The 17,522-nt window shown below is 43.4% G+C and overlaps 1 long non-coding RNA gene across 1 annotated transcript in view; it reads right to left on the bottom strand.

Moving 5' to 3' along the window:
- Window positions 1-15,782, bottom strand: part of LOC309533931 — a 97,120-nt gene extending 81,338 nt beyond the window's left edge. The window contains exon 1 of the long non-coding RNA XR_014220542.1: window positions 15,505-15,782. This is a non-coding gene — a long non-coding RNA (uncharacterized lncRNA). The remainder of the gene's footprint in view (window positions 1-15,504) is intronic.
- Between the last annotated feature and the right edge of the window lie 1,740 nt (window positions 15,783-17,522).

Genomic DNA, 17,522 nt, shown 5'->3' on the forward strand with positions numbered 1-17,522 from the left:
CTTGGTTGATTGTGTGTAAGTGAGAGACAGACAGACAGACAGACAGACAGACAAGGAGAGACTTGCAGTGCTATGGCAAAGACACTAAGGACAGCACAGGAGCATTACAGCACCAGGATCATAGAAGGTCCAACTCCAGTCACTCAGCCTCTCATCTGGGGCATAGCTGCTGAGCATGACTCCTCCCACTCTGCCTTTAGCCAGTAAAAAGACCCTGAATCCCTGGGAAAGGGGAGAACTGCTGCTCAGACAGCAGCGGCACCATCAGGGAATGACTTTGGAGCAGAAGTCCAGAGTTCAGCTGAGCAGAGAGAGCAGGGGACCCGCAAATGCAGCAGCAGCACAGGCTTACCACGTTTTGAAGTAAGTGAAGCAATGCAAGTTGCTATCTAAAGAGAGGATGAACTCAGGCCATTAAGCCCAGAAGCTCAAACTACCTGGCTGAATAACTACTAGATGCTGTAGAAGTAGCCACCCCATGTAATTGTATTGTGCTGTTTGTTACAAGCCACTGTGGGGATTATTTTGGATCAAAATACATGAGCATGTCAAATAATCACATAAAACAATTATCTAATGCCAACTGTCCTAATTACAGCATTATACAAGATGGCAGAAATACTATGAAATACGTCTCTGAACTCTGGATTGGGCAATGGCTGCAATCAGCTGTACATAATTTCTCCATGCTGGCTAAGTTATAATGAGCTCCAGAAACCCATGGGGTGCTTCCCACACCCCATCGTCAATGGTACAGTCCCACTGCGGAAGGACGTGTGGATCCAGAATTGGCCTCCACAGTCACTTACGGACTGTGTTAAAACCATGTTTATGGAAGACAATCTTACTCGGCTACGAGTGATAGCCAAAGAAGAAGAAGAAGAAGTCGTCGTCTATTTGCATGTCTGGGGCCAACACTGTGAGACTGCGCCAAAGCACTTCTCAACATTGGTTTTATGAGCCCAAATCAAATTTGAGGCAGTCCCATTGCCCCCCACCCTATCTCAAAGGACCAGCTCAAATGTTAATACATTCGGGTGCCTTGTCGCTAAAATTAAGCTGGCCAAAGTAAGCCCCATCCCTACTTACTTTGCAAGGAAACAATATCCTTTCTCTCCCATTCTCCAGCTTATGCATGGTTTGTGGCTAAGGTTTCACACAGGTCAAAGCACATCATAACTTGTCTGTTTTCCCACCTCAACCATGCTAGAATGTGAAAGGAGAAAGAGGCATTTCACTTCCTTAATGCACTTTTGTACAGCTCTGAAGCCAACAAGAAGGCAATGGGAAATGCCCAGTGGAAGTTAACGCAACCTGCTTAGCAGGCGGAAGGAAGCTTTTCTTGTCTTATCCAGGGTGTCGGGATTAGGGAGAAATTTGATTAAGTTAACATTTAAAGGCAAACCTACCTGATTCACACTTTCTGCAGTAATATGCGAACCAGAACACAATCAACTTTCAACATGTTCACTTCTCTGAATTTTGCAATGCAGCCCAGTAATGCATTCGAAAATGCATTCGAAATATGCAGGGCTGGAGTGTGCATTAAAATGCATATATTAGTGTAAGTAACATAGAGAAGTGCACTGTATTAGAGGCGATTGCTTTGCAAAAATGTCTTTAGGCAAAACTGCATACCAAGGATGTGAAGAAATTCACACTAAAATGCTGATGAATTTTCATGTCTTTTTTTAAAAACAAAAATGCAAACTGATACGGAAATAAGGAGAACTCACCTTAATATTGGGAAAATGAGAAACAGAGAAACCTAAATTAACAGATTCGCTCATGCATAGAAGGGTGCCATTGTGTTTTCATCAAAGTGGGGGTGGGGGAATAGCAAAAACCTAATTTTTTTTCTTCTTTCTCTTTCTCTTTTTTTTGTTTCAGTCCCACATATGTGAGTCAGAAAGCAATTTTCTGTCCCTACAAAATGGCAGGCACAGACGCGAAATGTTATTTAAGACTTCAACCTCTGCTCATCCACTAAACTTCTGTTATGAATCCAGATGTTTTCTGTTATCTGGTCCTTGTCAAAAGCCAACTCAAAACATACCAAAATATGCTTCTAGCCACACCTGTGCAACTGGGCTCCCCCCTCCCCCCCCCCCGCTCTTCTACCCCAGCAGCTATTTAATCTATTAGCTTCACAAGTTACATATATCACTTGATCGTAATAAAAGCACAAAGTGGATTGCATTAATAATACAATCCTAGGCATGTGTAATGCTCACTGTGTTCAACAGGGCTTACTCCCTAGTAAGTCTGTTTAGGATTGCAGCCTAAGGTCCAAAAAAAGGTTAAAACTATATCTCTATTCAGGCATTCCAATAACTTATTGATTGCTGATCTGTATGTGGAGTAAGGGCCAGTATGTCGCAAGAGCTTAGAAGGATACAGGGCCTGATCTGCAGTCAGAGGCACATGGTGCTACTGCAGGATCCCTGTTACTGCTGGGCTAGTCAATCTGTGTCAGGGTACTGGTCTCACTGCAATAGTGTCCCCAAATGAAGGTGGGCTTTCACTGAAAAAAGTGGGTTGCATTGGCAAAGTTTTGAATTTCACAGAACTCTTCTTTAGGTGGAATAACAAGCTTTCCATTCTGTCTAATAAAGAAAACTGTCAAATACCCTAAACCATCTCATTCTGTTTTAAACCATCAGACCTTCAGGACCAACTCCTAGGGAAGACCAGAGGCTTTCTCACTTCACCATCCACTGTGAATCAATGCAGTTTTATCCCAAAGCATTTTCAAGATCTCTGTTTTGCTCCCTTTGTTTACAAGGGTTAATTCTGCAGCTATTACATAGACAAATTCAATTGAAAGTCTCAGGGAACATGGTATATGTGCTCTGATTATGAATTCTGCCCTGCATGTTAGAATCACCCCCCCCCCCTTTGGTGTCCTTTACTGTGGTTACAGTTGTGGGGGTTCATGGGCAAGCAGAAAAATTAGGAGATCCCAAAATACGCTTTCATTGTCTGAGTTTCCATGCACAAATTCTTGCATTACTTGGCAGGTAAGCAGTATATATACAGTGCATAATTCTACCCAATTGGTACATGCCGTTTTATTGGTGCATGAAAGTTGACAGTATACCCAGCTTAATTTTGCTCATTATTTTTCCCATTTGAGTAATGCTTTTAGGCGTGTAGCATTCCAAGGCAGTTTCTAAAATGTGAAACAATTGTCTCAATTAAGATTTATATGGTACAGCCGAAGAACACTGTTTCGTAACCGCAGTTTAAAGAAAAGCCATACAGACCTATCCGTCAGATCAAGAATCATAAAAAGTTTGGGTGAAAAGAAATGTATTCACTTCAAACTAAAAGGGTAACAGAAACGGAAGCCAGGTGAACTTTGCTGGAGGAGCAAGTTCTGTTATGGCAGGGTGCCATAAGAAAAAGGACTATATTTCGTGCCATCCCCACCTCATCACAGCAACCCACAATAGGGTCTCTTACCCATGGTCAGGCTGGTATGGAAAGAGATTGGCTTTGTGGCATCTCTGTCATGAGTCTTGTAGGATTTTTAAAGTTCAAACCAGCATTCCAAATTAGGCCAAGAAACAGACTGGGAGCCAGTGGAGCTCTTTGAAAATGGGTAACATGTGTTCCACTTGCCTATCTGCCATATTTTGTATTAACTGTGCAGAGACCTACCTAGGGTCCCTTGCACCCTCGGCAAGGAGCTGTATTGCCCCCTTCCCCCCAAAAAAAAATCACTTTACCCCACAATAGCCACATTAGAAATTACTACATTTTATGTGACCCAAGTACTCAAAGAGTCTAAAGTGAGGGTAAGGCGAGGAAGATGGAAGGGGGAAAAAATCACATGCCTTTGTGCTGCAGTGCGAGGACAATAAGTTTCTCCTCCTTTTGATCTTTCTGTAACACCGTTGCTACAAACATATATGTCCATGCGCTCCATAGTCTCCAATGGTCTACCTTCATACTGCCTTGCCATTTCTCCTACAGGTAAGCTCCCAGCTCCTGTCTAAACTCACAACCTTACACAGATAACTAGAGGCAAATTTCTGGGGTGATTATTTCAGTGTGGGGGAGGCCTGCACACCTGGCAGGGTCCAGTATCACCAATCCCTAGGTGTGCCTCTGTAACAGTGGGTTGTCACCCGCTAAGTTATATTCACAGTAGACCTACTGAAATTAATTGGCCCATGTTAGTCATGCCCATTAATTTCAGTGGGTATATTCTGAGTAGAACCAGCACTGGGTAGAACTCAAGCATAGCTCCACCAATTTTTATTTTAAAAGTATTACAATAGTCCAAAATGGGCATTGCTTTCCTAGGCACTAGTTCTCCTGCATATCTGCAAATTCAGTGTATGCATAGATAGTGAAAAGAAATGGGAAAGGGAACAGCATTAACAGCCTATCAAACCTCAGATATGCAAGAAGTATACAGTGATGAACTATACCAGTTGGTAAAGAAAATGTATCTCCTACATGAAAGTGCACAAAGAGAACCTTTCCGATTGCACAGTGCAGCAAAAACATCTTGGCCCATTGCCTGACTGTAACTACCTGGCTATTGCACAACCTGTTATTGGTCAAACTAGGCTACCTAATGATATTCACATGACAAACTTAAAACAAGTGTGAACTACGGTTTGGGGGACTTTTTTTGGACTGCACAATCAACTTTTGCAATTCCTGGCCATCAAACGTGACATTTGTTCAGGAGGAGAAATATGTTTTCAGAAGGGCTAGGCAAATTAATGGAAGGTCTATTCCTCAAATAAAGAATGTTGTTGCTGTTGTTGTTTCTATATCACCTTTCATCTGAGGATTACAGGGTGGCTTACAATACAGAAACAGAAAAATACATAAAATAGTAACAAACGAAACAATAATGTCCCCCACCCCCAGTTTAAAAGACCATAGATTGTTTAATTAGCCAAAGCCACGAGAGAAGAGGAATGTTTTTGCCTGGTGCCTAAAGATATGTAACAAAGGTGCCAGGCGAGCCTCCCTGGGGAGAACATCCCACAAATGGGAGCCACCACAGAAAAGGCCTGTTCTCATCTTGCTGCCCTCTGGAACTCTTATGGAGAAGGCACATAAAGAAGGGCCTCAGATGATGATCTCAGGGTCTGGGTTGGTTCATACAAGGAGTGGAAGTCCTTCAATTAATAAGGTATTACTGTCCTGAGCCGTTTAAGGCTTTATAGGACAAAACCAGAACTTTTAATTGGGCCTGGAAACTAATTGGCAGCCAATGCAATTGGGCCAGGATTGGTGTTATATGCTCAAACCACCTTACCCAGGTGAGCAACCTGGCGACCAAAGCAGTTTCTGTGCCAAAACCAAGCCTAGAGCATCAGTTTCCTCCAAGAGCACCTGGATCTGGTCCACAATCCAATATTACCATCTACTGAAAGACAGAAATACTACTTATGCTATTAAATCTCCGAAAGCCTTCAGATTGGGCCACTATGGGTCACTTAAGTTGATTCGTGATTTACAAACTTTCTACCTTTCCACATTGACTCCTCTCTTCCATATCTTCCATACAGCAACAATAAATTCCAGAGTGCAGACTCAAGTCATGTGGGGCACTTCCCAAAGTTAGTGGGCCTCACCGTAGCCCAACACAAACACAATGCACAACCTAGACTTTGCACAACCCCAAACTTTCCTCTGGCAACAGACTGCAGGGAAGGTAATGGTGAGGACGCTCGTTTTTGGAGAAACCCACGCATCCTTACTAATCTGAGGAATCCCTGAGAAGCTTCCAAGGAACCCCATGGCTTTCCTAGAAAATGGACTGAAAACCACTGGGCTAGATGTCTTAGAATCTTTAATAACTCTTATACATCTCCATGGGATGGAAAGCCACAGCCAGTTGTGGTTTTTCAGCACACGTACATACCGTGAAATGTACACACATGCAGCTTTGATTACTGTTGATGATGGTATGACCAGAGAATCAGAGGAATTTTCTGATTCAGACATTTGATGATCAGCTTGTTTAACTCAAGCAATGCTCCTTTTAGATACAACGACTAAAGTAAAATTTCAGCTTGTGGTGAGATATCGTGATTTTCTTGAAGCAAGCGAGAACTCTAGGAGTCCTATACTGTGATTTCAACTACATTCTGAGACTGTTTCAGTTCCTCCTGAAGCAAACAACATACCTTCATGACGAGCTTATAAAATTTAAAAAGGGAACTATTAAAATGCATGGCATGATCCAGCAACATTTACAGCACACACTCCTGATGGTTATGTTCAGAATACAGACAAATATCTCCCATTCAGATAATTGGGGCTTAACTGGATTGTACTCGCAGCGTTAGTTCATGGTTATTTTTAAACATTGGTAATGATACTGCCATTTTAATAATTCCAGCTCTTTTACTCAATTTTTAGATGGCAGTGTTGTGGTGAAAACTATTTTAAAGTATTATGATTTGCATCTTCTAGTTATTTGTCACATCTAGAACATGCCTGTAGATTATTGCACAGCACAGCAAGAAAGTACTGCATACATTTCAGTGTATGCAGTTATAAATTACATATCACAGCCACTTTTCTCCAGCCACGCTCACCCTACAGTTAACAATGACAAGGAATCAAGCATGCTATAATTTGCTCCCTCCCTCCCTTATAATGTCTGTGGGGGTTTTTTCTCTCTCTCATATCCAGTGAGAATAAGCAGTGTTTGCCTGCGTGCAGGATGACACTAAGGATGCCTGAAGAACCCGATTGTTGTGAATTCTGATACCAACTGATTCACAACCTCCCAGAACCCAAGTTACCCAAGGCTTTTCACACTTTCCAAATGTTCTAACAGAGGTGTTGGTGCAAAATAAAACTATCGAAATGTTTTTGAAGTGTGGGTTTTCAAAGAAAGTACATTTAGCAATTTGTGATTTGGAAGGAAATGCATTTAGAAACACACCTTTTGAGGGAAAGCAAGTATGTTAAAGTTTTGTGAATTTTCAAGCACATTTTGTTTTAAATGCACCGAATGTGAATGAATGCATTGCAGACACCCTAGATAACCATGCCTTCTTGGGCACCACCTCATTCTAGAAAAAGGAGTCCACCTACATCCTCCACACACAGACACATAAAAACAGTTAACATAGCAATTCTAGTCCAACCCATATACATCAAATATTCCTAATTATTTCAGCTCTGGCTAGCAAGGATGCAAGACAAAGGCGAGATTGATGTAGTATGTCTCACAATGGCTCTACTGATTTCTCCACTGGCCCTTCCTCTGCACATGGTCAATTAGAATTGAAAATCCTGTGCTGATTTCATTCTCTGGAATTTTTAAGCAGGTCAGGAAGAAAGATGTTATTGAAAGGAAAACTCTCATCTAAATAAGAAAAGAGCACGTGGCCATCTGGTTCAGTTCTAGCGTACAGAAAAGTCGTTGAAACTCAGACTCTCTCTCTCTCCACCCCCCCCCCCCTCGTCTCTTTTTCTGTGCAACAGTATGCCAAGGAATCAAAGAGGAGTATGTTTACATTTAGGTTCCCTTAACATATTTTTATCTCCAAAAATGCTCTGTGCAGCTCGTTTCCTTTCTAAAGATGCATATGTTCGCTTACTCATGTCCCGTGCTTAGCAGAATTGTAGGCTCAGTCGCCAGCAACAGGCTTGATAAAGGTAGGGGCAATCCAAGCAGTCCTTTTAACGTTCTAAGAATGTCTCTGATATAATTTTTTCCCTCAAGGCTGTAAGGGTAGCTTCACGTACTAAGCCTTTCCTACATGGGAAGGGCTACTGCACTGGAAACAGCATGAAATCTGGGTGTAGACCATAACACATTTGACCTTAAGTAGGCACCCTGGAAAGCCACAACTCACGCTATGCTAAACTTTCATTTCTGACATGGGGAAGTTTATACCCCATTAAATGAGGTACAAACATTTCTGGGTTCCTGACAGATGTGTTGACCCATTTCTTTTTCCTTTCTGCTGTCCTGCCTCCCCTTCTGCATTACCAGATGCTTTACAAAATGCATAATGTAGATTTCTACCTTTGCACTTGCGTGCTGTCCATGTGTCAATTTATTTTTGGATGAACGAAACCAGGTTACCTCCTGATCCACAGTCCAGCTATTTACAATATTTGGAATTCTATGCCTCCTCTGCTGCCACTGCCCTTTTCTGACTGCATGGGCACAATAACATAAATCTGACAGTTCGCTAATTGGGGCGGGGGTTATTTGTATGTGGACGAAGTTAAAAAAAACAACCTGCTGGAAATACAAGAGTAGTGATGGACAAAAGTGGACGGAAATTAAACAGAACAATGTGTATTGTCTAAGTCTAAGTGTATACTTAATGTGCAAATTATTTTGGAAATGTGCACAAGCCATTTGTGTAAGTGTGCAGGCATTTGTAAGCATTTTTAAATTTATCCTCAATTACTACTGTTCCTTTTCTTTTACCAAATGCAGCCAGACAGGCTGCAAGCTACAGGGGAAGACTAGCTAAGGAGGAGCTTTTCTCCTTGGTGACTTTACCATTAAGGTGATTTACACACAATTTTTTAAAAAAAAATAATACAGAGGGTATAGGGTTAGTAAGCACCTTCCCTACCCCACACCCCATCAACTTATCCCAGCCACACAATATTCCGTCTGTAAATTTCATAGCTACAAATTAACTACACACAACTAAGCATCACACGACACTGGACAGCATGTTTATGAATCAAAGTTTCGTAGCATTTTTCCACCGAAATTTGGGGTGCTGAGATCAGACCATATCCTAAAGGCTTGCCAAATTATCTCCTCCACCACACTTTGGCATAGCACACCACAAATGTGAATGGTTCCAAAGCCTACAGATCTGCAGGTGGCTGGCCACAGACCACTACCACTAGTCAAGGCACAGGGAGCAAGTTCGCTACAGACACATCAGCTACAGTCCCACTGAAACAGCAGCTGCAACACTGAAGCACTGCAATAAGAAGTGCTTCTTTAATGATCTGCATCCCCCTTTATGGCTCCTACCACCAGGCAGAACACCAAGTGGAAGCATTGTTCAAATTCTAATTATTTCCAATAACCATGATTTCTACTCCAGCTTGTTACAAAAGCCGATCTGTTAAAAAAGGTGTTATTGCTAAGTTCATTCAGAGGTGACGGTTATAGGGAAAGGGTGCGGTGCTGAGTGTATTTCTTGCATCGATTTACAGGTGTTGGTGGCAACGCTGGAAGCAGTGGGGGGTTGAAGAAGGCATGCAGCAATGACCTTTGTTTCCTGCACATGCAACCCTGTCCTTTTTGGTAGGCTCAGAATGGCTCCTGTCCTTGGGTTCTCCTTCTGGCACTTCTGGCATCTATTCTTTGCATGCAGTCACCTAAATGATGTACCCTGTTCGCTACAGTCTGGAAGCGAAGATGGAGACGAAGACATTCCGGTAGTGGAAGTAGGAGGTCCTGCTTCAGCAATGGTTGCCTAATTAGCACCATGTGAGAATACCCAACGCGTAATTTGAGAAGATGTGGGTAAGGGCTGATGCAAACTTCATGCAGTAATTAGAGCAGTCAATGCCTTGAATATATAAATCAGGACATGTATTTAAAGTAGTGCTGGATGCATGGTATTGAGTCATGCTGAATTTGCTATTCCCAGTATAGGTCTACTGCTTGTTCCTGTGCAAAGGCAAATCTTAGAATTTATGGTCCTGTTTCTATGAACACTGGTTTCGTCCATAGAAGAAACGAGCTTGCTGCATAATGTCTGAATGGGTTCTTCTAGCCAAGGAATAGGAGAGGCTGATCAGTAGAGGGAAACTCAACTGCAGGTATGTATGTGTAAGTGCACGAACATGTGTGTGCACCTAGATAGATAGGGCACAGGTGTACAACGCTGGATTCTTCAGCAGACTGTGAGTATACATTTTCACAGTTATTTTGGAAATACAGAAGAACCAGATTTCTGAATCAGGCTCCACAATGTCACACCATAAATTTAAAGAACCATTCTGGGCTAGTGGTAATAACAAACGAACTCTCGAAATTATCCACTCTGTCTGTGGACAGAGAAATTAGTGGGTAGGTGGGTGTTTTCACCAAATTGCTTATGGGAGAGGAGAAATTATTCAACAATTAACATATAGGATTAGGAATATAGGAAGGTGCTTTCTACCAAATCAGACCATTGGTCCATGAAGTTCCTTATTGTCTGACTGGCAACAACTTGCGAGGGTTTCAGATGGGGAAATTCCCAACCTTATCAGGACCTGCCGGAGACTGAAGCTGGGATTTTCTACATGCAAATCATACGCTCCACCACTGAGTTACAGCTCTTCCCCTTGCTTGGGGAGACCATTTGCACTGGCAATAGCACGGCTTCCTTCTTTTCTCCCTAAGGTTCTTTTTGTTGTTGCTGCTGCTGCCGTCTTGTTGCAACGCAGGTGCAAAAACTGTGCCGGCAACCCAGCCACCATTTTTGCATCCTCCACAATGCCCTAGACCAAGCGCCATTCCAGGACATGGTGTGGGGGGGGGGAATGACGACTGCCACACACAAACACAAAATGAATAAGAGAGAATATCTTGATTTTTGATACGCCTTCAGAATGAACTTACACAACTGTGCAACAAACTATTTATCAGATGTAGCTACTGTTCAGAAGATTATACCAAGTATCAGTATCGTAATGAATCCCACTTAAAAGTGGGCGAACTGTACAGCAAGGGTGTTTGATCCTGGATAAATTTAATTCAGTTGCAGGTTCCCATTTCCAAAGGCTAGAGCAGCAGTCCTGTAACTAAAAGGTTTACTGTATTTTTTGCACCATAACACTCACTTTTCTCCTCCTAAAAAGTAAGGGGAAATGTCTGTGCGTGTTATGGAGGGAATGCCTATGGGTGGCATGCCTACGGATTTTCCTCCTCTAAAAACTATGTGCGTGTTATGGTCGGGTGCGTGTTATAGAGCGAAAAATACGGTAAGTTTAAAACTTTTTGTACTAATGAATGTATATTGACTCAGAAGTGGGGATGAAGCTGTACATTGTGCATGTTTCTGACTGTGATTCTTCTTCTTTTTTCTTCCCTTTTTATATATTTCTTTTGTTTTACAAAGCCACAAAGGCTGTGATTTGAAACACAAGTGGATTTTTGAGCCCTCTCCCATTCCACCATTACTCCGCTGAAATCAACTGAAATCCAGCTGTTTTCACCCCAATGAAGAAACTGTATGAGTGCCCATATAATTTCCACTGAGGAAGTCAAAACAGCGAACAGTTTTCAACCTTTCTCTTCACACTTTGAAGGAGACCAGTACTGTACATTTTTTTTTAATAAATCACAAGATCACTTACCGCCATTGAAGGCTGTTATTGCCCATTGTGGTGAAGTTCTGGTCATTTACAGGTAAGATTTGAAGTAACACACTGGGATTATGAAATCTCTTTAAGTAAGTATTGAATATATATTAACATCTGTTGGTGCATTAAATAGGTAGAAATCAGAGATAAATGCATCTTTGGAGATGCTGTAACCTCTCTACTTATTTGAAGTAATTAAAAAAACTGCTTTAAGAGGTAAGTAAACTGAATAAATGACAGTGATAATGAAAATAGAGCACATTAAGAACACTAGAATGAATGTGTTTTCATGAACAACCTTTCAATTCCTTACCCACTCACGTTGGAAAAAACCCTATTGGGCTTAATGGGACTTAATTTTAAGTACTTCAATACACACTTACAAGGAAGTAAGTCCATTTGAACTCTAGGTATACATTTATAGTATAGTGCTCTTACATACTGAGAACTTAGACTGCTGGAATTCCACTACCCTATCAGAACTAAGTATGGAGTTTTAAATGTTGTTTTGTTGTATGGATGGTATTTTCATACACATGCAATAGTCTGCATTACAGTGCAGATGGACAACATTATAGGTCTCCTCTTTAAATAGAAATTTTAAGGAAATGTTTTGTTACACTATATCAGTTAACATGTTACTCAAGTTACTTTGCCATATGTGTGCAGACAATGTTTCCATTGGAATTATTTAGAGAATGCCATTACTCCCGCCCCCTGCCCAACACACATACTTTCTCTCATAAAAATGCCTTCAGTGGGTCAGGGGAACTTTTAGAAAGAAAGTTACTAGTTGAATGCACCACTGAAAACAAAAACAAATGAATAGAAAATCAATTTACTCAGTGGAGTAAACCTAAAGCACTTCACAAAATTACAGATGTATCTTTTTTAAAAAAAAAAAACAACAACAACACTTTATTTGCATTCCTCCCTCACTGCATAGGTTTCACTCTCAATAACAGTGTTTGCTATAAATGTATTATAATGGCCATATCCATTTCTATATTGCATGGCTGGGTACAGAATACTGGTTGGTATGTGAAACTAGCTTTGAATGAGAGATGTGTGACCTTCCCACCCTTTCACCTAAGAGATTTCACTAATATTATTTTAGAACAACGTCAACGTTCTCTTTAACTGGCCAGATTTCAGGCAAAAGTTGCTATTGTTTTCAAACATCATTAGTGAAATTTATCAGGTGATAAGGTCACAACACATCCCTATTCAAAGCCAGTTTCATTGCTTTTGCACCAGGTTTCCATAACCTGGCACATTTTAGGCTGGTAAAAGCAGTTCTACACCAACCAGTACCCTGCGCTAAGCTATGCCATAAAAGAATCAACCCGCACGCATATGGCCATTATAATGCATTCATAACAAACACGTACCATGCAAAAGCCGCAGGAAATATTTTCCTAATCTTTATCAACATTTTGTTAACTTCCTGCAAAACTCATACCTATGCATCACCTGTTCAGGATCATCCAAAACCGCTTTGAATTTGGTTTCGGGCAAAATTTCCTAGTGACTCGACTCTAAATATTTCTTGTCTTTAAGGCTACAGTCCTGTACATACTTACCTGGGAGTAAACCATTGAACTGCACATCATCAGACTTACTTCCAAGTAAACAAATGTAGAATTGCACAGTTACTCATCTCCTTTTAACTATTTCACAGGCCACATCGAAATTTTAAGTGCAGCTCTGAAGGCATAAGCACCTCAGTGTTTCACCCCAAAGTCCAACTTTATGAAAGTGTTGTTTCTCAAAACAATGCAATAGCTGCCTAACAAGGGGGATAACAGCAAAGTAAATGGCTTGATGCTTCTTACAAATAGGTTATTGAATTACCTTGACATTTTTATGTATGTTCATCTAAACACGGTAATCTTTTTTTTCAAAGGGAGGGGGAGAAGCACCATGCAAGACACATGTGTGCAATGCCTTTCTATACACTCCACACTTTCTAAAAATAATACCTGTGGGAACTGTCACATAACTGTCATAGTATATGAAATGCACAGCACATGAATGCTAAAGTAAACTGTGAGCCTGACAAAACTGCAATGAGAGGCAGATAGTGGTGCTTGCAAATGCATTGCGAGGGACAGAGAGAAAATACGTGTCAAAACGGATCCTCGCCTGGCTAGAGAAAGGGGATATTGTTTGCTTGGGTCTTGCCACGGTGTGAGGAGCAAGACTCCCACCCTTCTTCTGCATGCAGTTGAAGAATAAGCCTGGCGTGCATTGCGTGCAGGCTCCTTGATTGGAGAATGGGGAAAGGGGGGGGGGGACCTGGCTGGAATCCAGACAGGCTGGAGTAAAGCGCTCTGTTGATCATTATGTCTGGCCTTCAGGTGTCTCAGCTCACAGTGGGCGGTGGTTGGGGGAGGTGTAGATAACAGTACGGCAGACAAAGAAGAGGAAAAAATAAAGACTGTTGCTTTGTGTGTGCGTTTAAAAAAGGTTATGAGATATTTTCATGCCGAGTCCTCCTTTTAGAAAATGCATTCCTTGGGTTCCTTTCCCAACAAACCACAGCAAGCGTAGGCTCTGCCCGCGAAGATTTATTTCCAACTGTAATTAGGAACGTCTGGAGTCTCACTAAACCATTTTCTTATTTTAATTGAAATTCATATTTCAAGGGGCGTTGTTTTGTTTCGCTGTGGGTGAACCTAGAAACAGTTTGCATGTCTCTCTGTGTGTTAGGTTTCGCTCTGCACTTTCTTACAGACTCTGCTTAGCTGGGTCTGAATCAGATTTCTATTGTCCTGCTCGCCCTCCCCTCCTCCCCTCCCCTCCGTCCCAAACCGCTCCCCTGTGAAGCTAGTTTCAGAATGCAACTTTCTCATAAAGGGTCGCATTTTTCCACTCTTTAGTGCCTGGTGAGAATTCTTTATGCGAGCATAAGCTGTAAATCAAAGTGCCTTGCTATACTCCGAGACTCTTGAATTCATTTTCCCCCCTTCTCGGGAGGAGGGGAGAAAAAGGGGGCAAAGAAGGAGAAGAAGAAGAAGAAGGAGTAGAAACTACACCCCCTTATGCTTTGTCTGTTGCTCCTGCTTAAGAACTCGTAAATCTCACGCAGCAAAAGCAACTTGAATCTCTCGTGGTGTGTGTGTGTGTGAAAAGCACCAGGGAAAGGCTCCTTATTATGAATGTCTTCTGATCGCCTTGTCTTCTCTTCCCTCTGATCTTGTGCTATGAAGAGAGTCCCACACCCCTTTCATTTTTCTTCTTTTCTTCTTCTTCTTCCTTCTTCTTCTCCCAAGCCCGTTGGGAATTCAAGCAAATTCAAAATCAAAGGCGAGAGAATTCCAATGCGTGTCTATGTGTGTTGGGGTTTCTTTTTTTTGGGGGGGGGGGAAGCAGCCTCTCTGCCCTAGGTGCAATTAAATTACCCTAGGCGGGCAAATAAATAAATAAATGGCTGGAAAGAGATTTATTTATTTATATGTCAAGAAAGAAAGAAAGAAAGAAAGACATTCTACTCGAAAGAGGGGGGGTGAGAGTGGAGTGGGGAGGGTCTCTTGCCCCACAGAACCTTGTCCAGAAGAACCTGCGAGGCGTTTTGTCCCCGAAGTGTCTCCGGGCGGCCTCATTATCATAACTGTCAGATGCCTGCAAAGTGTGGCGCGTCCTCCCCTCGCCAGCTGACTTGGCAAAGTTTGTCCCTCGCTTCCCCGACGCCCCACCCGGAGCGCCGCACCTCACTCAAGACCCCCCGAGAAAGGAAGACGCGGAGGAAAATCAATAAGGAGCCGAGCGTCCTCGTCGTCCGCCCCCCCCCCTCAGAGCCTCTTTCCTCGTCGCCGCCGTTCCCCCCCCCCCACCCAGCCAGCCAGCCACCCCACCTTCCCCCTCCTCGTTTTCCCTCACGAACAAAGCAGGACACTGTCTATGATAAGCAGCGGCGTGGCTTCGCAGACTTTTGCCCTGAGGGAATAACTCTGCACATTTTACATATATATATATAATGAAGTTGAGGGCTTTCTCGGAAAACCGGCAGGCGACCCTCTCCCCCCCCCACCCCCGCAAAGTCTTCTCCTCAGGAATGCCCCCACCTGCGCGCCAAAGGAGGCTCCGCCGAGAGCGAGGGGAAGCGTTTTTTGACACATGCCCGGGACCGAAGAAAGAAGGGGATGGGGGGGGGGAGCGACGAGGGACGGGACTCACCGTTTCCCGCTGAAGCGAAGTCCCTCTGGCGTCGTCCGCGAGCCGGACGCGGCGTGAGAAGCATACCAAAGATGCAGAATTCCCAGGGGTTGGTTGCGCTGGGGGGCCGGGGCAGGGGCTGTGTCGGGCCGGGCCGAAGAAGAAGAAGAAGAAACGGAAAGGAGGGCGGTGGTGGGAAAGTCTCCCTTGTCCAGCAGCTGCCGCCGCCGCCGCCGCCTCTGCGAACTGGGCGCTCCCCTTTGGCGCGCGCAGAGACATCCCACCGCCGGCGCGAGCTCGCCGACCTGAATTGAAGAACTAAATAGCGCCCGTGTGAAGAGACAGGGTGATGGTGATTGTTGGAGGTGGGCGGGCGGGCGGGCAGGCGGGGTGGGGTGGGGAGGGAAGGGAAGGGGGGGTCTAAGCATCGTCACGTGAGGCGCGACGCGCTCCCCCATTGGCGGCGAAAGCATAACTTGGGCACCCCTTCGCCTTTCTCCGACGCGTCGCTCGGCGAGAGTTGGGAGTGCGCGCGCCGAGGGAGAGCTCGTCTGTCTTGTCTGTCTGGGTCCTCCTCCTCCTCCTCACCGCCGCCGCCGCCGCCGCCACAGTCCGTGTGGAAGAATGACTGTAGGGTTTCCGAAAGGGACGTGATTAGTAGAGGCGCGAGGCGGCGAGCGTGAAGTCATTCTCCGGCTGAGGCGGGAGGGTGGGTGGGGATTGGGAGGCGGCAGGCCACCGCCCCTACACGCACACGGGGACACACATACACATACACCACGCGCGTGTGTGTATTGTGTGGTGAGGAAAGCGAGCCCCGTCGAGGCGCGTTCGTAGCGCGCGCGCTTTCCACACGGGGCTTCGTTTGGGGTCTGAGGGAAAGTGTTTGAAGAAGAAAGAAAGAAAGAGGGGTGGGGAGAAAGAAAGAAAGAAAGAAAGAAAGAAAGAAAGAAAGAAAGAAAGAAAGAAAGAAAGAAAGAAAGAAAGAAAGAAAGAAAGAAAGAAGCTTCCGTTCAGGGTTCACTTAAGGATTTGGGGGTTTTGGTCGACACACCATGAACAAGGGCTTCGCTTCACGCTGAGGAATTTCTCCCTCAGAAGAGCGTCTGCGCGTTTCATAGCCTGTTGAACAAAAGGAATGCGCTTCCGCACTGTTCATATTTTCTCACTCCCTTTCAAAAAAAATAAAAAAATCGTATCGTAGTGTAACCACGAATCGCTCAGACGTGTTTTTCCCCCTCCCAATGAATGGAAAGTACGTCCAACTTTGGGCTCCACTTTCTTTTAGGAAAGCTGGCAAACGTGGTCTCGACCTTTTTAACCAACTCAGTCTTTTGTCTTCCCTCTTTCCTCACACATGACCTGTTATCTTCCACATTTTCGCCCATATCTGCCTGGAATTTCACTTTGTCGCCTGTCTCTTTGTAGCACATCCGTTTCTGGCCACTGCAATCATAGAAACTATGATTTCCTTACCCTGAAAGAATTCCTTATACGTTTTGTATTGGCTGACAAGAAGCAAGAAGAGTCTCGCTGAACTGCCTATGTATTTATCAACCATGAAATATTTTTTTTCCAATATTCCTTTACACTTGGATAATAAACCACGAATTGATACTGGTTTTGACACGTGCCTCACATTTTCAATACACCAAAAGGTAGCACTGATGAATTTTGTCATTCATTTGAAACTGTTTTCTCTCATATTTACACACATTCTTTTCAAAGGTGCTCGCAGACCTCAAAAGGGATTCATTTCTGGGGCTCCCTTTATCATTGAGTTTTCATTAAGTCAGAGAAACAGCCTTGGTTTTACATTAACGTGACATCCAGGAGACATAAATCCATCACATTAATTATGGTTTTGTATTAGCTACTGGCTAAAAACATTAGCCCCTTTTACTGGGTCACAGACGAAAGAGTATGTGTCATCTGACTACCTATGTAAAATTCAACCTCACCATTATTCTGTGTAGCACAAAAGTCTCATGGTTGGACAAACACAAATTCAATCCGCAAGAGGTTTGTAAAACATAATA

Source organism: Podarcis vaucheri, assembly GCF_965113315.1.
Source record: "Podarcis vaucheri genome assembly, chromosome: 6".
Lineage (NCBI taxonomy): Eukaryota > Metazoa > Chordata > Lepidosauria > Squamata > Lacertidae > Podarcis > Podarcis vaucheri.